Source organism: Pleurodeles waltl, chromosome 4_2, assembly GCF_031143425.1.
Source record: "Pleurodeles waltl isolate 20211129_DDA chromosome 4_2, aPleWal1.hap1.20221129, whole genome shotgun sequence".
In the NCBI taxonomy this organism is placed as follows: Eukaryota; Metazoa; Chordata; class Amphibia; order Caudata; family Salamandridae; genus Pleurodeles; species Pleurodeles waltl.
In genome coordinates, this window is record NC_090443.1 from 937,584,348 (window position 1) to 937,607,812 (window position 23,465).

The window sequence follows — 23,465 nt, forward strand, 5'->3', positions numbered from 1 at the left end:
TTCTCTAGCCATCACATGCAGGGAACATTGTATATATTTTGTTAGTAAAATGTCTGAGGGTATGACGTTTAGAATTTTAAAAAAATCTGTATTCCACCGATCTAGTAAACAACAATGGTATTGTTCTGAAATATGTGAATGAAAACTCAAGGACTATGTCGAGCGTTGTTAAAACAGTTATTGAGTAAAACCCCTCTCGATCTCGGGGTGGTCTCCGCCTTCACGCATGAGATCGTCCACAATGACTATGTTTACAAGTTGTTTAGGTAACAAGTCATTGTTGTTGAGACTAATGGGGATGCTTTCTATAAATCGGATGTATGGGAACTTTAGGGATAGTTCCGTGTAAAGATCTTGCCAGCAGGAATAAAGCCATACGATGTTGTTAGGGGTTTGAGATAAAACACATTTTCTAACAGTTTCTTTATAAAATAACTTACTGCTATTTGAGGGTCCTGCTAAAACGCAGGAGGATGGGTGTTACAGCCTGGTGTCCATAGCGGTTGGGGTTCGCCCCTCTAATGTCTTTTAATAACCGTACGGCAGTGTTTTGTAGTCCTCGTCAGGACCTGTTTATCAAACACTACTCGCAGGGTTTTATACAACAGCTCTGTAGTAATTTCCCACCTTTTTTTTGGGACCTGACTATGCTAGGGTGATTTATGACTATTGCTTTGTTATTTTCGCGATCACTTGATGCGTACTACTCGTGCAGCAGACCCTTCAGACTGTCAAAATGTATTTTAACCATATTGCTAACGTTTAAAGTGATACCTTTGACTTTCATGCACAACTTGTAGTTAGAGTTTTTGTAACTATAAGTCTTTGATCCAGACGAGGTATATTTAAGTATGTACTCATCCTTTTCGAGCTCGCTGGTCAAATCCCTAGATAATCACCTAGCGCAGGATTTTCATTATCTTCTTTACTCACAAAAATAACAGAATCGGTTTTGTGGTACAAACAACGATCCTGAAGCTTATCCAACAACCTGTAAAGCTCTCGACAAACGTAAGCGGTTATGAAGCACGCTATGAAGATGTTTATATTGTTACACGTTGTGGGGTACTCTTTGGTGTATTTCGAGCATAGAACTGCTGTCTCATTGTCAATAATTTCGCAACTCAACACGTCGTAAGACAGGGTAAATAGATACTTAAAAAGATTGTCTGGATTTGTGACAATGGATGTGTTTGACAAATTGGTATGCTGTGCGAATTTTCCCCACAAGGAATTGAGACAGAGCTTAGATAACTGGCATCTGGCGGGGTTGACCTCAATGAACTCCTGTCTCAGAGTAATACCCTTGTGAGTCTGATAATCAGCAATGTACTTTTGCTTCAAGGGCTCAAGGACGTACCAGTCGGGATACCCCATTGCCTCCTGTTTGTCTCTGAGAAACAAGTTGATGTACTCAGAAAAGAGCCAGGTTGTGGTGTGTGGAAAGTGCCAAATTTCCAGTATTTTACTGAGGCAGTACACTTTGTCGAGGGCCGTTTGCACCTGATGGTACACCATGTCCCCTCCAGCAGCCTTTGCTCATCACTATATCTACATTCGCTAGTCTGTTTACTTTCAGCGAAAGGACGTCATAGGGGGAACTTTAGCTTGCTGTCGACTCTGTACGGAAGCACCGGGAAGTAAAGCTTCCGCGGAGGGTGGATTTGACACATAACAAGACCAAAGTACTCGTCTAAGGACTTAAAGTTCCTATATATGAATCTAGAATGCCCCACCGGGTACAACTTCACCTTGTTCACAAACGGACTGGTGAAGTCATAGTAGTGTATTTTCTCACCCTCACCAGCGACCTGGTTCCAACGGTGCTGGTAACTGCAGGCTCTTAATGAAAGCACTGAGGTCCGCATCTTTTGTTAGTTTGTCTAACCACTCATGTTCCCAGAGGGTTCTCAGAACGAAGCCGCTGTTTCCAATATACTGCGACTTTGCAGACTACGACGATCCAGATATTCAAACATGGCGCCCTGCAGTCTATTAAACTCATGGGGTTTGTAACAAGGGGGACACCCGTGGCAAAAGCATCCGTTGAACTCAAAGGCGGTTGGTACCCTGTTAATTAAAGCATACCCATCTTCGTCGCCCTGCAGCGCGTGTTGAATGGAGATGTTCTCTTTCTCCAAGACGTACATGAGCCACTGAATAGACGGGGTGGAGTAACGTTTCTGTTCAACGTTATAGAGGTCAGGCGGTACTAGAGCTATGGTTTCAGGTTTTAAAAACATGTGCTGATAAATAGACATGCACATGGAAGCCAGAGTAATGTTTTTAAATGGGTCTATATATTCCACGATTTCTTCCCTCTTACGGGATTTGGTTTTGATAATCCTGACCCGTTTCGTCATCTCCACCACATCTCTGAAAAGGTTGCACGCTTTTCGCAAGATCATTACATCCGCCTGACAGCAAGGTTCAGCTCTGTTTAAAAATGAAACTGATTTTCGCGGTTTTCATCGTACCATTGTAGAAAGCTCTCTTTTTCAGACGACATAATGTACTCAATGCCGTAACTGTCAGGCAGAGGCATAGAACTGCTGTAATTCTGATTAGCCTATGTGTTAAAAAAGTGAGGGAAATAACCTTTACATCCTTCAAAACCAAAGGCTTTTGGCAACTTGCTCAACTTCATGGGCAGAAAATTCAAGGTCTCTATGAACCTAATTTCAAAAGGCACAACCTCTAACAGCATCAGTTTGGAACCCTGGGTGATGGGCTCCACATTCAGCTTTTCACAAATCTGGTCCCGGAGAATAAAGAACAAGTCGTACGCTTTTTGAGTTGTGAGCCAGCACTGTATACTCTTAGGGGCATATTTATACTCCGTTTGCGCCGAAATTGCGTCGTTTTTTTGACGCAATTTCGACGCAAAACTAACTCCATATTTATACTTTGGCGTTAGACGCGTCTAGCGCCAAAGTCCATGGAGTTAGCGTCATTTTTTAGCATGGACACCTACTTTGCGTTAATTATATGCAAGGTAGGCATTCCCGTCTAAAAAATCGACTCCGAGGCATGTGCGTGGGATTTATACTCCCGGGCAAAAATCACGCCCGGGAGTGGGCGGGTCAAAAAAAATGACGTACGGCCGCTTTTGCGCCATTTTTTAGCGCCTGCAAAAGGCAGGCGTTAAGGGACCTGTGGGCTCTGAAGGAGCCCAGAGGTGCCCCCCCAGGGACACCCCCTGTTACCCATGCCCACCCCAGGAGGTCACCCAAGGCTGGAGGGACCCATCCCAGGGACATTAAGGTAAGTTCAGGTAAGTGTTTTTTTTTTTTTTTTGTGTGGCATAGGGGGGCCTGATTTGTGCCCCCTACATGCCACTATGCCCAATGACCATGCCCAGGGGACAGAAGTCCCCTGGGCATGGCCATTGGGCAAGGGGGCATGACTCCTGTCTTTGCTAAGACAGGAGTCATTTCTATGGGGGTTGGGAGTGAAAAAAAATGGCGCAAATCGGGTTGAGGCGAAAAAATTGCCTCAACCTGACTTGCCCCATTTCTTGACGCCCAAGCTCCATATCCCCCTACGCCGGCGCTGCCTGGTGTACGTCGTTTTTTTTAACGCACACCAGACGGTGCCGGCGGCTAACGCCGGCTAACGTCATTCAATAAATACGGCGCCCACATGGCGCTTCAGAATGGCGTTAGCCGGCGCTAATTTTTTTGACGCACAACTGCGTTGGCGCAGTTTTGCGTCAAAAAGTATAAATATGGGCCTTAGTATTTCGGCTGCATGAACTGTTGAGGAAATCGTTCACGCACGACCGGCCTTCAAACTCCCAGTTTTGATCAGCTGTTAGATGATGGGCGTAAATGTAGTTAGGCTGGTGCATAACTGCCTCCTGTGTACACTCTATATTGAATACGATATAGTTGTCTGTTTTTTCTGGGGGAAGCCTTTGAGCATGTCACACTCGTGTGCTGTTTTGTCTATAAAATACGATTGACACCTGGGACATTGCATACCTTGATCATGGTTGGCTGCCTTGTAGCGCCCACAAGCTTGACAGTCTGATTTATGGACACACTGTGCGAGGCAGTTGTGTGTGATCAAGCAGTCTTGCGACCTACAAAACACCTTACACGTCGAGCAGTTCGCCTTCTGAGCATTGTCGTTGACACACCCGTCCCACTGACACATTTTACAGTGCATTTCACACTGGTGTCTGTGTCTGGTCTGGTTGTTGTATATGTGGTTGCAATGCTCGCACATGTACTTGGCTCCTAGAATACCCTTCAGGTTCAAGATACCGTAAAAGTGGTTTTCTTGATGTAGCATATAAACGGTCTTTTTTTCACACGCTCATCAGTAGTGAAGTACTTCCAAGACCCGCTGTGGTGCAAAACGTTTAACGTAACGGCAAAATGGTTCTCAAAATGGCCCAGTTCTCCCAAACCAACCAGTCTGTCGGGCGGTAGCTGAAGCGCCACATGGGCTGCCATAGACATAATGATGTTGTCTGGGGTAGCACGGTCCACCAACAACCCTGCGATACTCCCCGCCAGACACATATTGGTAGCTCCGGTGTTAAAGTCGAGCAACCATCGATATTTCTTGCCAATAATTTTACTGTACATGATGCTCTTTAAGGTTCTGGAACAATGAGGACAATGATTCTAAAGGTCCCGTATGCCATTAATTCAGCCTTGCTCTGTAAAAGCTTAGACAGGTTTTCCAGAAACGTCACAGTGTCAAACACATCTCGGACGACCGTCTGGTGAACAGGGGACTGTTGAGATCCTGCCCCTGAAAATGTAGCTGGAAGAAATCGTTAGGCCCCACATTGTGTAACAATCGGTCTATGAGCATTTGTACGGCCTCATGAATAGCTATAACACCTTGATCGCAGGAGTTTAGACAGTCTAGGTTAACAAACCTAAACCCCTCATAGTGCTCTGTAGCATTAAACCTCTCTACAGTATGACTGTACCTTCTGCCACTTTCTAAAAACACGGGTCCTGAATCCTCAGCTTGAGGATCACCTCAGGATGGAGGGCTCCCTAGGGTATCATTCAGTGGTAGTTGACTACGGCTCATTGTTAGGGAATTTTTAAGCCACTGTGTAACGTATAGTCTGGCTTTCTTTAATTTTCTTATTTAAAGCTTATGGTTTCTAGTGCTACTAGCCCACTTCTGTTTCTTACAAGCCCAGCTGTTTTTAGGCAACTGACCACAGCCTATTTGAACAATAGTTGGTGTATTTACAGGAGGTGTCCTTACCATTTCACCTAATATGGGCGGGGGTCCTTCAGGATGTTTGGAGTTGAGCTGGCTCTGAACTTTACCCCTTGGGGCCCTAAAAATGCCTATATTCTCTCCTAACTTGATATTTTGAGGCCTTATGGGGAGCGTTTTAGGTGTTGGGGGTACTGCTTTTAGGAGCTTTAAACAGTTGGGAGTTGGCTCTAGCAGCTTTCTGTTTTTGAGTGCTCGTAAAACACGTAGAGCTTTACTGAGTACATCCTGGGTCTTCTTTTTATAGTTAGACCTACGGACACCCTTTTTACAAAAAGCAGATACTGCACTCATTAGGGGTACACGGTTGCCTAGTCACACCAATGTATTGTCTATGTCTGCCATGGCTGATTCACAAGCTACGACCACCTCCCTTCTACACCTTGCTAACCATAGGATTATCGCTCCTGGACGACCCAGAAATGACCCCCAACTTCTCCAGTTTTGAGGTCTTGAGCTTCAGGCGTGATTTTAGTTTCCTAACGGCCTGTTGTATTTCTTTATGTATCCAGAACTCTATTGGGGGTCAGGGTGCCACATTTTGTTCCACTACGTGTGTCATTAGCTGTGTGCTGTATATTACCCATAACCACCCTGGGGCTTTTATCTCTGTTAACTGCAATAAGCCCTTGTTGAACAGGTGGGTTGGGACGGGCCAAAAGAACAGGGCCCCAATGTGAACACCCCAGTGCTTGGGAGGCCTGATCATCGCAAGATGGCGTTCTGAAATTCTGATTTTGTGAACTGCTACATCCTGTACTGCTATCAGGGCATAGGGAGGAGGAGGATCATTGCGAGAAGGCGCTTGGTGCCGGGCTGGTGGGGTCGTACACTCCAGGGGTGTAATTGGTGACACCAGACATGGGGAAGTTAAATGCTGGTCATAGTAACTCAAGGCCTCTAATGCATATGAAGCGCTGTGGCTGGGTGTGGGTATTTGAGAGCCTAGTGACTGCAACCCATCGGGGAGTGCATTAAAAGGGGCACAGGTCATTGCTGTGGCTTCAGAACTCTCTACCAGACCTGCTAGTGCCTTTAGAAGTCCTATACACCCAGAATATGGATCCTCTATGGGGCTATCTGTTTCCATGTGTGTGTCATGTAAATGTGGATGGCTAGGTATACAGGCTGCCGGTACTAGGGCGTTGACAGACCCCACTATATTAGACTCCTCAAGCGTTGAACATTTAGAACGCTGTGGGCTATGTGGGAAAGGCTGAGCCTTAACAACATTTTTAAAAGACAGGTCTAGAGGCACGGCTCATAGCTCAGGGGTCTGCAGCTTCTTCTTGTGGTTCTTTAAGGACAACCAATTTATTTTAGGTTTATTGCACTGGTTAGGGTCCCAACCAGAGGTTCTACATGGTACAGGATGGTGCGTGTCTGTTCCTGTAAGCGTTACCCTCTCACATTGTCCAAACCCTTGTACAGAGATAGTTACCGTAGAAGTGTTTGCGGTACTGGGCATAGCCTTTATTACTGTTGATGCGGTGTAGTTAAGAGCTGTACCTGGGCCATGGCCGCTGTCTGTAGTGCTGATGCACAGTTTGTCCTGGTGTCCTGCTGTGTTCACGGACATGGCTGGTGCCATGGGGTTTTGAAGGGTCACATTGCTGTTTTAAACACGATGCAGTCCACTTAGTCTGATGGCCGACTCTTCCAGAACTCTTTTATGCTGACTCTAGGATGTAAAGATAACAAAATACGTATTAGATGTTGCCACAGCCGCTATATCTTGGCAGGTTAAAGAGGTTTGAGTTCCACTAAGGATTGAATTCATCTGGCTCTACACTTTCTAAAAACTCAACGGAGGTGTTCCGATGTGAGGGGCCTTTCTTTATAGGTGAACCTTCCTTAGATGCTGGGGATTTCCTTTTGCGTACCATCTTTTTAATGTCCCCTACCACATTCTGGGTCGTTACCATGGGAGTCGCTTGTACCGCAGGGTGGCCTGGGGATAAACAAAAATAAAAAAATACTAAAATGTTACCTTTACACTATAAAAAACAGACTATACAAGATCTCTGAGGGGTCCTTCCATGCATTTTTCATGGGGGCTTTTTAGGTTTTCACAGCGTTTACATAAAGACTCCTTTTATTTATCCACAAAAGCTGCATCCTGAGACATTGTGCTTGGACCATCTTGAGCCTGGAGGATTTATTACAGAGCACCAACTGCAAGCTGTAGTTCCGTATCATAACACCTGTAAAAGCACCAAAACAGATAGGAAGCCATTAATGATAAAATAAAAAATATAACAATCAAGACAGCTTTGTTTAGGATGCCTGATGACACGGATCTCTGATATATACATCTCTAAATACATATACCTTGTTGCAAGGCCCCCATTTCCTCTGGGGACAGTGCTGGCTCTTAGGGATCCTGCGTACAAAAGAGACAGAGAGGGCTTTTAGCCCCTAATGCTTTTTTATTCATAATTGCAAGGTAGCCACGCAGATAAATATTAGCTGAAGTTACCTATCTTCATGACTGTAAGCCTTATTAATTATCATGGTATACACACACACTTTTATAGGTTTATACTAGTACATATGTCACATTTTATAGATATACATTTAAAAATAAAATTCATTTAAAAACATTCTCGCTCATGATGCTAGCTGTTAAGTATCCTCACAATCCATACATAGGTTCTCAAAAGTACAAACCAGAAAAAACAAATGTTTACATTTCTCAATTACCCTGAGATGTTTATCAAAAAAGACCACATGGCGGCGCTGATGTATACTATAAGCTCTAAGGAACTGGTTTCAGAATGTTCACAGCATTATTTACACACATTACTATATCATTCACAGTCCTTATAATACCACATGATTACAGTGATTATAAAATATATATATATATATGCATATATATATATATATATCTGTGTATATATATATAGTACATTGGATGCCTGATCCTGGAATCTGTTCCAGGTTTTTATCGTCATTCTCCAAGCTCTCAACCATGTGCATTGGGGGTGGGGCTGCCTTGCTAGGAAGAAGGGTGGAGCCAGCTGCTGCACAGCCATTCTTCCTCCCAAGCACATGGAGTTCCTGATGGCCTCCTTATGCCCGTGGACACCACTAGGGCTCCCACGTCTGAGGGACCCCATTTGCCCCTCAAAAAAAAAAGTATGTAAAGAGGCCCCACTGCGGGCCCCCAATGTTAGACAGTGTTTTTAAGCCCCCACTCCTGGACTACCTTTTTTTAAAATTTAATTTATATTTTAAACCCACTCTTGAGGGGGTTTCTGTAGCATGCAAAACAGTGCTTCAGATGCTGTTCAGGCCCCTCCTCGGGGGCTACAGGGGTGTTTGTGGCTGGTTTTGGTGCCCCCCTTTTCAGGTTTGGCCTCGTGGCCCTGGGTTCTGCTGCCCTGCAATGTGTTTTTAAAAAAAAAAAGATTTTTTAAAAGTGGACGGGGATCCGGGCCCGTGAGCTGCACGGATCCCCCTACAGCCATTACAGGCTGTCTTAAGGACAAGGGCCTGAGTTCACGGCCCTGTCCTAACATTATCTACATAATGATGGCCGGTTCCCGAGTCGCGGACAACTCGGACCCGGTCGCCATTATTTAGATAATGTAGGGCAGGGCCGGAGTCCCTGGGTCCTGTCCTACCAGTATCTAAATAATGGCGGCTGGGTCCCGAGTCGTCCGTGACCAGGCCGTCATTACCGTTGATCTTATGGACGGGGGCTGGGGACCCCGGCCCTGTCCTAACTTTATCTAAGTAATGGCAGCCGGGACCCGAGTCGTGGATGGCTCAGGACCCGGCTGCCATTATTTAGATAATGTTAGGGCAGGGCCGGAGACCCCAGGCCCTGTGCTAACAGTATCTAAATAATGACAGCTGGGTCCCGAGGCCACCACTCCAGGTGATCTTAAGGCCAGGGGACAGGGATCCCGGCCCTGTTCTACCATTATCTAACAAATGGCTGCCGGGACCCGATTCACGGACGGCTTGGGACCTGGCCGCCATTACTTATATAATTTTAGTGCAGGGCCGGAATCAATGGGCCCTGCCCTAACATTTTCTAAATAATGGTGAACCGGCCCAAGCTGTCTGCCACCCGGCTGCCATTACAGGGGTCCCTGCCCTAGCACTACTATATTAGTCCTTTAATACTAGTACAGGCAGAGGGACCTGGACCCCAAGCGACCTGGGTCCCTGCCCCAACAAAAACTTTAGTACTGCAGGCCAGGGGACCAGGGCTGTGCGTTTGCCCGGAACCCCAGGCCTTCATTACCGGTGTGTTGTTAGGGCAGGTGTTGGGGTCCCTGCCCTAACTGTGCACCGGTAATGTAGGCCTGGGGCCTTGGGGCCTTGGGGCCAACACACAGCCTGGATCCCCTGGCCTGCAGTACCTCTGTGTAGTTAGGGCAAGGGTTGGGGTCCCCAAACCCAGAATGTTAGAAATGGGGTCTTCGGTTGGCAGTCAGGTTTCCCCCTGTCCAAACAAGGACCCTCACTCTAGTCAGGGTAAGTCACACACAATCCAAATTATTCTGTGCCCACTCTCTGGTAGCTTGGCACTGAGCAGCCAGGCTTAACTTAGAAAGCAATGTGCAAAGTATTTGTGCAATAAATCATGCAATAAATCATGCAATAACACAGTATAGCACCACAAAAATACACCACACAGTGTTTAGAAAAATATATAATATTTATCTGATAAGATGCAGGTCAAAACGATTAAATGCAATAAGTATATGTTGAGATATCACTGTAAAAATTATATAAAGTGTCTTTAGTCTCTTAAAAACAATAAATGTCTCTTGCAAGCACAAAGTACCTGGTTTGCGTTCAAAATCTCCACAAGGGACTGCAGATGGGGCGATGCATGGAAAACTGGGAGATGTGCGTTGGTTTCGCCCCTTCGAAACCGACTTGCATCGTTATTTTTCATGCAGGGGAAGACTTTGCATCGATTTCTAGCGCACGGACTTGGATCCTGGGCTTGAGGAGTGAAGTCACAGGCGCTGTGTTGATCCGGTGGGCGTTGCTTGGAAATTTCTCCCGCACGGCAGGTGTTGCGTCAATTCCTCTCTGGAAGTCAGGCTGTGTCGTTCTGGGTTGGCTGTACATCGATCCAGTGGGCCGTACGTCGAAGTTCCGGTCGCTACGCTGGCGCTGCGTTGATCTTCTCATAGCAAAGTCATGCTGCATCATTCCGGTTCGGCGTGCAGTGAATTTTTCACCGCGATGCAGGTTGTGCAGTGTTTTTAGCAGGCTGTGCATCGTTTTTAGCAGGCTGTGCATCGAATTTTCGCCACACAAGGAGTCCAGTTGCAAGAGTGAAGTCTTTTTGGAGAGCACTTCTCAGCACAGCCAGAGAGCAGAAAGACAGCATGGCAACAGCATGGCAGCAGTCCCTCTCAGAAAAGAAGACCAGGTGAATCCTTTGGGCAGCCAAGCAGTTCTTCTTGGCAAGTTGCAGGGTCTGGTTCAGGGATTCTTCACCAGCAGGTTTCTTGTCCAGAAGTGTCTGTGAGGTAGAGTGTCTATCCCAAGAAATGTCTAAAGTCTGTGGTTTTGTGTGCTTCTTATACCCATTTTGGCCTTTGAAGTAGGCTTATTTCAAAGGAAAGTCTCACTTGTTTGTGAAATCCTGCCTTGCCCAGGCAAGGCCACAGACACACATCAGGGGGTTGGAGACTGAATTGTGTGAGGGCAGGCACAGCCCTTTCAGGTGTGAGTGACCACTCCTCTCCTCCCTCCTAGCACAGATGGCTCATCAGGATGTACAGGCTACACCCCAGCCCCCTTTCGTCACTGTCTAGAGAGAGGTGCAAACAGCCCAACTGTCAAACTAACCCAGACAGGGAATCCACAAACAGGCAGAGTCACAGAATGGTTTAAGCAAGAAAATGCCACTTTCTAAAAGTGGCATTTTTCAACACATGATCTTAAAACCAACTTTACTAAAATATGTATTTTTAAATTGTGAGTTCAGAGATCCCAAAGGGAATTTCCACTTTAATCATATTTAAAGGCAGCCCCCATGTTAACCTATGAGAGAGATAGGCCCTGCAGTATTTCACTGTCAGGACATATAAAACACATTAGTATATGTCCGACCTTAACCATACACTACACCCTGCCCATGGAGCTACCTAGGGCCTAACTTAGGAGTGTCTTACATGTAGGAAAAAGGAACTGTTAGGCCTGGCAAGTGGGTACACTTGCCAAGTCGAATTTACAGTTTACAACTGCACAGACACTGCAGTGGCAGGTCTGAGACATGATTACAGGGCTACTTAGGTGGGTGGTACAACCAGTGCTGCAGGCCCACTAGTAGCATTTGATTTATAGGCCCTGGGCACATCTAGTGCACTTTGCTAGGGACTTACTAGGAAATCAAATATGCCAATCATGGATGAACCAATCAACAGTACAATTTACACAGAGATCATATACACGTTAGCACTGGTTACCAGTGGTAAAGTGCCCAGAGTCAAAGCCAACAAAAACAGGTCAGGAAAAATAGGAGGAAGGAGGCAAAAAGTTTGGGGATGACCTGCAAAAAGGGCCAGGTTCAACACAGAACACCACAGCATGCCTCAATGCCTCTCGTCCATGCCTAAAGACAGCCGTGCCAACAACCTTTCAAAAACATACATGGTCTGATAAACCTATTCTTTAAAGATATCAGTATAATAAAAATGTACAGGCCTAAACTACATAGCCATGGATTACAATATTAGAAAACATTTAAGCACTCTTTATGACATTGGCAGTAAATCCCACTTACCGCCACACTGACTGCCGCCAACATACCGCCACTGCGGCGGATATCCATTCACCATATTATGACAGACACACACCAATCTGTCACTATTCAGCCACAGACAGAAGTCCGCCACTCCAAAGGTCAGTGATAAAATGGCAGTATCCAAACCCACACTGTTACGCCAAAAGAACTATGCCCACCACATTATTACCCATGAATCACCACAGCGGACATTGAATGGCGGTAAAGCATTGGCGGTACATACCGCTGTGCTGAAAATACACACATTCAAACAAAACAACATTACATTGGACAATTCAAACTACTCACACCTGACACCCATACACACACCACACCCACACACCCACACCACTATAAAACACTCACCCACAGTACCCACAACCCTTTATGTATACAACTCATTGCCAACAGAGAGAGATAGCAAAAGCACTCACACTAACAGAGCCACATACCACCATCACCTATACACCACCCACACACCTCACATCACACACCCCAACACATCACCCTACACCACTCACACAAAACCCATGGCATCACAAAGACACCCCGATTCTCAGAGGAGGAGCTAAGGGTCATGATGGAGGAAATCATCCGGGTAGAGCCTCAGCTATTTGGAGCACAGGTGCAGCAGATATCCATTGCTCGGAAGATGGAGCTATGGCGGAGGATCGTGGACAGGGTCAACGCCGTGGGACAGCATCCAAGAACAAGGGATAACATCAGGAAGAGGTGGAACGACCTTAAGGGGAATGTACGTTCCATTGCACCAAGACCCCAACTCGCTGTACAGAGGACTGGCGGCGGACCTCCACCTCCTCCCCCACAACTAACAACATGGGAGGAGCAAGTCTGGGCAATCATGCGTCCTAAGGGCCTGGCAGGAGTAGCAGGAGGACTGGACTCTGGTAAGTCAATTCTTTACTTCTATCACCCCCCTACCTGCATGCCATCACATACTCCCACCTTCACCCTCACTCCCATCACTCCAGCACCTCCCACACACCCCTCCATCACATATCACTAATCCCAATGCCAAGCCCTGCATGCCATACCAATGCATGGACACCACTCACAAACCTGCATGTACACCTATTACCAAAGCATGCACACTAGAGAGAATCAGCTAGCCCACCATATACCAACTCACACAAGTTAAAGCTGCCAGGGAAAATACAACCAAAGAGGGCAACCCACTGATGCACAATATGTCACACACAGAAACAATAACACTGCATTCACATCCCAACAGGTACCCCAGCCAATGTCAGCGGAGAAGAGGTGCCAGCACTATCCAGTCCCCACACAGAAGAGGCCCACAGTGATGGCAGTGACTCTGGTCGCCTGGATCTGGATGACCAACCTGGCCCATCAGGGACCTCTGGACAGTAGGTAACCCATCCACACTCACACACCACCACAGAGCCTACCTTCTCAGGAAACACCACAACAGCACCCACCCAGCGTACCCATACCTCTGTCCCCAGGACACGTCAATCAGCAGTGTGTCCACCACCATAGGGATCCCAGGGCACATCTCGCCCCCAAGACAATCAGGGACCTAGGGTCAGTGGCAGTGGGCACACAGTTCAGGGGACAGAGGCACAGGAAAACAGGGAAACTGTGAGGAGTGCTACGTGCCAGGGGGAGGACAGGCCCAGGGAACCAACTCTCCTGGAGGCACTCACCAAGATCCTGAAAGCATATCAACGTTCCCAGGATATGCTGGGCTAGATCTTTTACAATGTGCAGGAGAACAGGCGGCTGCAGGACGGACAGTAGCAGGGGATCAGGGAGGACGTGCAGGCGATCAACACCACCTTGGTCTCCATAGCAGGGGTGCTGGCAGACATGGCCAACAGTATGAGGGAGGCAGCCTCATAACAGCAGGCCCCTGCCTCTAGCCAGACATCTGAACTGCCTTCCACCTCCGCTGCCACTAGAGGACAAGAGGCCCGGCCACAGAACCAACATGCCACCAGCACCCCTCCCCCTGCAGAAGGTGAACCACCCCTGCGATCCAGGCAGAAGCCAGAAACTATTGCCAAGACCCGCCAGGAAATTAGACTCTCCTGATTGTCACTCTTGTGTCCCACTCTGTCACCCTGTCCACCTTGAACTGCCATTGCTCCCCTTCGTATGCCCCCTTGGACAATGCACCTGTGCTACCAATAGACTGGAACTATATCCTGGACTTTCCTCCATCATCACCCCAGCCCAATGCACTTGCCTCTCTACTTCTTAGCACATAAATAAACACCCTTTGAAAAAATACAAGTATGGAGTATGTCAAATGATTTAAGTATGTAGTCGTTTTACCAGGTTCAAACATTTCAATTCAAATTTACAGTAATGTAGTTGGCTGCAGTGATCACACCAGGAGCGATAGTGGGGCACCAACATCTGCAAAATGAGTTACCAAAGGCTACAGTGATTAGGCATAGAAGTGGGAAATAACAGCATGTCAGTGATAAAGATAATTTAAATAATAACAAAAAAATGCGAAGTAATACTGTCTTACTTGTGTGTCATTGGAAGTATTGTCTGATCACTGCAGTTCTGTTGTCCTCATCCTCCTGCTCTGCCTCCTCATCCTAACTGTCCACAGGATCCACTGCTGCCACACGGCCATCTCCAGCCTCCTCCTCCTGCAGAAAAGGCACATGGCGTCTCAGGGCCAGGTTGTGCAACATGCAGCATGCCATGATTATCTGGCAGACCTTCTTAGGAGAGTAGCACAGGGATCCATCTGTTAGATGGAGGCACCGAAACCTGGCCTTCAGGAGGCCAAAGGTACATTCTATTAAACTTCTTGCACGCCCATGTGCCTCATTGTAACGTTCTTCTGCCCTTGTCCTGGGATTCCTCACAGGGGTCAGTAGCCATGATAGTTGGGGTAACCTGAGTTACCTGCAAATGTGGAGGGACAACATTTAGCCACACACTATCCCATATGGCCTACAACATATCCATGCAACAACATCCACCGGGTGGGACCAGGGCTCACCTATTAGCCACACCCTGTGCCTCTGTAGTTGGGCCATCACATTTGGGATGCTGCTATTCCTCTGGATAAAGTCATCATGCACAGACCCAGGATACTTAGCATTGATGTGGGAGATGTACTGGTCCACCAGGCACATCATCTGGACATTCATGGAATGAAAACTTTTTTGATTTCTGAATACCTGTTTGTTTTGCCTGGGGGGTGGGGTGGAGGACAAATGCAATAAGTGTTCCATCAATTGCCCCACTGATGTTGGGGATATGTCCCATTACATTGAAGCCAGCCTTCACTGTGGCCAAATCCCCCACCTGGGGAATACAATGTAGCTGAACATGTGTTTAATCAGGGCAGACAACTCTCTGGTCAGCACTATAGAGAACATTGGCTGTGACATTCCTGCTGCCGATCCCACTGTCACTTGGAAAGAACCAGTTGCCAGGAAAAGGAGCGCCAATAGAACTTGCACAAGAGGGAGGATCCCAGTGGGGTGACGGATAGCAGATATCATTTCAGGCTCTTGTTGGGCACACAGCTCAGTGATTGTGGCCCTGTCAAGTCTGTAGATGAGGATAATGTGCCTGTCCTCCATTGTTGCCAAGTCCACCAGGGGTCTGTACACAGAGGTATGTCTGCATCTCCTATATATTTTTTCTCCTCGAGGGGTTCTGGAAGCCCAGGCTCACTGCACACTTCAAATATGTAGTTCAGAAAAGGAGCCCTGTGAATGTGGGGGTGTTTCCATATGGCCCTCATTGTGCTAGTTATGCATAGGTTTTGTGGAGGGCGTGAGATCGGGCATTAAATACAACAAAAGACTAACCGATCTTTAAGGTGAGTTTATTATATAAATGCCCCAGCCATCAGTAACGCATCTCCGACATTACTCCACCGCCACCAACCGTCTCCACTTCCGCGAGCCACTCTTCTCCCACGGGGCCCGCACGAGGATTCTCACACGGCGTCACCGTGGAAACCGTCTTCGCGCGGCATTGATAAAGTAATAAACACCACACATCTCCCTCCCTTATAATGAACAAAATTTTCAACATAGAAGAGTATTTTAACTAAATGAAAGATCATGAACATAGACCAACAACTACAGTAAATGTTTCCCAAAAGATGATTGCATCCCAAACAAAGACCCCACAACCTTTATCTCTTGTATGAAATATTGCTCTAAGAAATCAGAGAATAAAACACCCCATAACCTATTACACAAAATTACATTCAATTTATAGAATAGTCTTTCAGGTGTTAAGGAATTACATTCAATTTAGAACAAAGTCCTTCAGGTGTTCAGGAGAAGTTTTCCTCCTACAACTTCTTCTTATCCCTTCACACCTAGTATCACCACACAAGCTGTCACTTTGTGTTCTTGACTCAGAATCACTACTGCTTTTACCTCCATTACTTGACTCTGGTCGCACCACATTATTAATGCGAACCACTCGGTTCATGTTCCAAATTCTGCCATCCGAAGTTTTTATAGCATTTTTAAAAGGTTTGATCACTACAAAAGGTCTTGTGAAACTTGAATTTTTTACACACCCTGTGGGTGCCTTAATCTTTACCACATCACCTACAGCTAGCTTCATTTCCGAAACTTTTTTCCTTGCATCAAATTCTTGTTTCCTCTTCTCCAAAAGTCTTAGTTCTCTGTCCCGCCAATCAGAATTATCTAAATTGAAGCAATTTTTCCTCCACTCCATCCAACCAGGACACAACTTGGTATTTGGTAATCTCTTCTTGAACAACACAAAAGGAGACTTCCCAGTGGTGGCATGCGGTGAAAATCGATAACTTGTGATCCTCTTCAAAAGCTCTGTCCTCCAATTTAATGTGTTCACCTTTGCCAGTTGGATACTTTCTTTAATACATTTTTTAAATCTCTCCACCGCGCCATTTGTCTCAGGATGATATATTGCTGATTTTTTGTGTTTGATGCCACACTCTCTCATAAATTTCTCAAAGCTAGTAGAACAAAATTGTGGACCATTGTCAGATAGCAAAGATTTAGGAAAACCTTCTTTCCTAAAAATGTCCTCTAAGAAACACATTACACTGGAAGAGGAGACATCACATACACTTTTGACCTCCACCCATCTGGAAAATAAATCAATTAATACAATCAAATATGGGGTAGAATGTTCACCCGATAATGGACCAACAATGTCTATAGCAACTTCATCCCAGGGTTTGCAAGGCAATTGCCTACAACATATAGGTACATTGCGAGTCCTCAATACTTTATCACTTTGCGAACATGGTATACACTCTCTCACCACACGTTCCACCTCCAAATCCATTCCTGGCCACCAGAAACACTCTCTCAAACTTTCTTTTGTCTTAACAATTCCCATATGACCCTCATGAGCTTGGTTCATTATTTTAGTCCTTAATACTTCAGGTGGAACCAATCTTGTGCCTCTCAGCAACATGCAATTATCCACTGCTAATTCATTTTTTATCAAAAACCACACTCTATTAAGTGATCGAAACCTTCCATTCTCCAGTGCTTCACACACCTCCCGCAGTTCTACATCATCCTTCACCGCTTCTTCCCACTCTTGCTCAGATATCACCCCGCATGTAATTTCACATACATCAGAGAATAATTCATAATCTTTATCTTCCTGTCCCTGTAATCCTTTTCCATTCTCCTTAACATCTTCCACAACCAATCTGGATAGACAATCTGCGCTAAAATTCAACGTCCCTGGCAGATATTCCACTTTAAATCTGAATTCTTGCAGAGAAATAATCCACCTCCGGATTCTTGCAGAAATAGTATTCAAACCTTTGTTGCAAAATACCTCAACTAAAGGCTTATGATCGGATAGCACCACAAATTCGGTTCCCCAAACAAAATGCTTGAATTTCCTTAGTGCCCAGTGAATGGCCAATGACTCCCTTTCTATTACAGAGTAATTTTTTTCAGCTCCACTCAAAGCTTTAGATGCACAAGCAATTAAACACTTCTTCCCTTTGTCATCTTGCATTAAAATTGCACCCAAACCCTTCGCACTGGCATCAGTGACAATAAAGGTAGACTTGTCCGGTTGAAAAACCTGAAGACAAGGAGCATTGTTCAATTCTTCCTTAACCTTAATAAATTCCTTTTCACAATCAGTGTCCCAAATAAATACCTTCCCTTTCTTTAAAAGAAGTCTCATGTTCGTAGTCTTCTCAGACAAGTTCTTGATGTACCTCCCATAATACTCTACCATCCCCAAAAATGAACTCACTTCTTCCTTGGTTTGAGGAGCTAATAATTTCCTTATTGTCGAGACTAACTCAGGTTTGGGTTTCACACCTTCCCCTGTGATTAAATGTCCTAAATACTCGACTTCCTTTAGACCAAACCGACATTTTTTTCTTTTAAGAGTAAAACCAGCTTGACTTAACCTCCCCAACACTAACCTCAAATGCTCCCAATGTTCTCCCACTGTGTCTGCAAAGATTAAAACATCGTCCTGGTAACATTTCACACCCTCTACATTCCCCAAAACCTTGTGCATAATGCGTTGGAAAACAGAGACTGCCGATACTAATCCAAAAGGCATCCTCTTAAATTTAAAAGCGCCAAAAGGAGTGATGAATGCCGTCAACTCCTGTGAACTCTCTTCCAGCTCAACCTGATGGTACGCTGACGTTAAGTCTAAAGTGGAAAAATATTTTGCTCCTCCAATCGTGGACACAATTTCTTCAATATTTGGAAGAGGAAATCTGTCCACTACAACTTCTCTGTTTAGAGCTCTAAGATCCACACATAATCTGATGTCTCCATCTCCATTCCTTGCTACCACTATGGGTGCTAACCATTCTGTTGCTTCCACTTCCTCTATTATGCCCAAATCCTGCAATCTTTTGAGCTCTGACCTCACCGGGTCTTGTAGCGCCATAGGTATTTTCCTCACCTTAGCTACTACCGGAGTGGCACCCTTCTTCAATCTAATTCTATGTCTGTATCCTTTTAGACAACCTAACGTCTCAAAAAAAACTCCAGGAAATTCAGAGATTACACCTTCTTCCACACCCTTAACACACGGTACCTGCACTCCGTAATAGGATATAATGGACTCGTAATACGACTGGTGGTATATCCGTCACTTTACCGTCACTTTTGGGACGGATTAACACTTCCTCCAAAGTTGTAATAACCCCATAGACTTTTCCTATTACATGTCTCCCTTTTAGTTCAAGATGACCCTCAAAGTATCCTAACATTTTTATTGGTTGTCCACCATATCCACCTGGACATACATCCATTTTATTCAAAACTCTAACTTTCTTTGCTAATAGGTCAAAGTTTTTCTTTGAAATTATTGTTAATTGTGAACATGAATCAAACCTCATCAACAGATCAACTCCCTCTACTTTCATCACTTCACTTGGATGTTCCTTACATTTCTCCCATGCTTTAACTTGGAAAACCACCTCCTGAGACACTTCTTTAATCTCTTTCATGGTGTTGCTGTTACCATACTTTTTATTCTTGTTACGACAACATCTATAGTAGTGACCTTTTCTCCCACAGCCATTGCACAGCACATTTAGAGCTGGACAATTGCTAGCATTGGCTTTGTGGCCAGTTCTCCCACATCGAAAACATTCTCCTTTAAACTTAGACTCATCATTTTTTTTCCTCAAAGCAGTAAGTTCTGTACTTTTTACTTCACAAATCACTTCATCAACCCTTGTAGAATCACCAGTTATAACTTTGTTACTGCCTAGTTCTTTAACACATTTAAGCATATGCTCAACTCCTTTAGCTACCAAAATTACTTCTTCTAAAGGTGGTTCATCCTTTAACCACAATTCTTCCCTTATTTTGTCACTACTGCACCTAAGCACAAACTGATCACTAATTCTTTCATCCACTAAAGATCCAAATTTACAAGAGGCTGCCAGTTTTCTCAAACTAGTAATGTATTCTTCCACCGATTCATCTTTCCCTTGTTCCCTTCTCCCAAAATAGTACCTCTCCATTATTGTACTGATTCTTGGTATATAATGTTTGTCCAACTTTTTAATGCACAATTCGTATTCATTTAGATTTCTAGATTCTTCAAGACTTAAATCTTGTAGGTTTTCAAGTACCTCTTGACCTTCACCCCCCAAACAGTGCATTAAAAGTGCGTGTTTCCTCTCTGCGCTGAGTGTCGGTCCACACACTCTAGCATAGTGAACAAACATTTTCTTCCACTTAGACCAAGAATATGTAGTATCACCTGGACTGCTTAAGAAAAAGGGAGGGGGTGTTACGTTCTGCATTTTGAAGTAATAAAAATTTTAAAATAACTAACACAAACACTAACAGTGCTATTGTAGACAGAATCCTAAATCCTCAAATTTCCTATGTAATTTTCATCAATACACATATTCAAATTATCTGCGCGTTTAAACTCATTCAAAATAATCCCTTTCCCAATGGTGTGCCTGTCACCGTACAAATGTATACGACAGGCAAATTAAACAGAATTTTGAAAAACGTGTTTGAACTCTTCAAAATCTCACTTCCAATAGGTGTGCCCGTCACCGTGCAATGTACATGACAGGCAAGTGCGCTTAGATGTAAAAGGTGTGCCTATCACTGTGTACTGGTACCGCAGATCTTTCAACTTATTGAATCCATCATTTAGAATGCAGTTCAACAGAGGAATCCATCCTTGAGAATGCAGTACAACAGTGTGCAACACTTCCCCTTTAACGTTGTTCCACAACTATCCCTTTAAGTAAAAGCCACGCCTCCAGGAAATCTTGAAATCATTGCCCTTTCTTCTGAGTAGAAAGGAAAACCTCCCCTTTAAAATTGTTCCATATCCATGCCTTTAGGATGAAACCCCGCCTCCAGGAACTCAATAAATCCAGAGTCTTTTACCTCCTCAACACGACTCCAGTGTACTCCCTTCGTTTTCCTTGCTATTTGCTCCTCGCGTTGAAAGACTCACGTGTTCCACCAATGGACCCTCGGTTTGCCGGTTTGCCGTTATAGTAGTTCCCTTTGATGTTGGGGCAACAATTGGACCATCCTCGTCGCCAGTGTGAGATCGGGCTTTAAATACAACAAAAGACTAACCGATCTTTAAGGTAAGTTTATTATATAAATGCCCCAGCCATCAGTAACGCATCTCCGACATTACTCCACCGCCACCAACCGTCTCCACTTCCGCGAGCCACTCTTCTCCCACTGGGCCCGCGCGAGGATTCTCACACGGCGTCACCGTGGAAACCGTCTTCGCGCGGCACCGATAAAGTAATAAACACCACAGAGGGCTGGGCTTAGAAATAGACATCTGTTTTAGGAGGCCATTGCTTGCCTTCTGTCTATTTCAAAACTTTTTTAAATTGACTGGTCACTTTATACTTTGACATATGCTGAACACCTTTGAACCCAGGTCTGGGAACTCTTAGGGCTACATCTATTTTATGCTTGCATTGCTTGTCTTCTGTCTATTTCAAAAGTTTTTTAAATTGACTGGTCATTTTATACTTTGACATATGCTGATCACCTTTGAACCAACGTTTGGGAACTCTTAGGGCCACATCTGTTTTAAGCTTGCATTGCTTGTCTTCTGTCTATTTCAAAACTTTTTTTTAAATTACTGGTCACTTTATACTTTGACATATGCTGAACACCTTTGAACCCAGGCTTGGGAACTCTTAGGGCTACATCTGTTTCAGGCTTGCATTTCTAAATTGATTGGCTGGCTCTAACACAAGCAGCATTTGCCCAGCCCCTCTTTTTTGGATTAGCCAGCAGTGTGAAGGTTTGGCCTTACATTCCCAATGCTCTGCCCTGCGAGGAGGCCCCCAAGCAGCCACTTGGTCCTGAATGTCTGATATGTCCAGACATGCACTCTTAGGCTCAGAAACAGGTTACACACCAGAAGGGCCCTCATTTTACACAACCCATAGACCTAGACACAAAGGCTAAGACCCTGTCATGTGACTAACATGTGACCCTATGATATCACAACCCACGTGACACACCTACACCTACGTCAGTGCCTACTTCAGCAGGGGGTAGGGCAGCCACATCATTGCCTATGTCACCACGGGGTGGGGGCACCTGTCAAAAGTTTGATGGAAGGTATCCCCTTATACTACTTCCATCTTTTCTACACTTCAACAAAGAGGTGAAAACCCATCTCTTGAAGCACCACTTGAACATGTGTTAAACGCCTGGGTACTGGTACCAGGCGTCACCTGAAACTTTCCACTGCCACATCTTCCCATCACCTGCTACCATCCCACCTCTACCAGTCCCCTTGCTCCCACAACTATCCCCATACGTGTCATTCCTTGCCCCTGTCCACAGTCCTTATGCACAATAATCCCTCTCTCCTTCCTATTTCCTCTCGTTCTTCTCTACCCTTTGTAAAACCCCTAATATGTAGAACCCTCTCTTGTGTAGCTGTATTAGCACTATGTAGGTATTTTGCTGTGTTCTCTTTTGGCTGCAGTGGAAGATACCTAGAGACCCGTATTAACACCGTGTCCACTGCCTTTTCACCAGAACCGAACTTGTGCCTTGGAAGCCACAGTGGAAAGGTACTCTCCGACACCGTTTCTGTAATGCAGTTTTGGAGTTTGTACATGCCAAGGGGACAAGCCATCCGAACATAGCCCAAACACCAAGGGCCATATTTATACTTTTTGACGCACAACTGCGCCAACGCAGTTGTGCGTCAAAAATGTTAACGCCATTCCAAAGCGCCATGCGGGCACCTTATTTATTGAATGACGTTAGCCAGCGCAGCTGACTGGTGTGCGTAAAAAAAAATGACCCACACCAGGCAGCGCCGGCGTAGGGGACAATGGAGCTTGGGCGTCAAAAAATGGGGCAAGTCAGGTCTGAGGCAAAATATTGGCCTCAACCCGATTTGCGCCATTTTTTTTTACTCCCAACCCCCATTGAAATGACTCCTGTCTTAGCACAGACAGGAGTCATGCCCTCTTGCCCAATGGCCATGCCCAGGGGACTTACGTCCCCTGTGCATGGTCATTGGGCATAGTGGCATGTAGGGGGGCACAAATCAGGCCCCCTTATGCCACAAAAATAAAAATAAAAAAATACTTACCTGAACTTACCTTAAGTTCCCTGGGATGGGTCCCTCCATCCTTGGGCGTCCTCCTGGGGTGGGCAAGGGTGGTAGGGGGTGTCCCTGGGGGCATGGGAGGGCACCTCTGGGCTCCTTCCGAGCCCACAGGTCCCTTAACGCCTGCCCTGACCAGGCGTTAAAAAATTACGCAAAAACGGCTGGACGTCATTTTTTCAGGCCCGCCCACTCCCGTGCGTCATTTTTGCACGGGAGTTTAAATAAGGCGCACATGCCTTAGAGTCATTTTTTAGAAGGGAACGCCTACCTTGCATATCATTAACGCAAGGTAGGTGCCCACGCAAAAAAATTACGCAAACTCCAAGATCTTTGGCGCTAG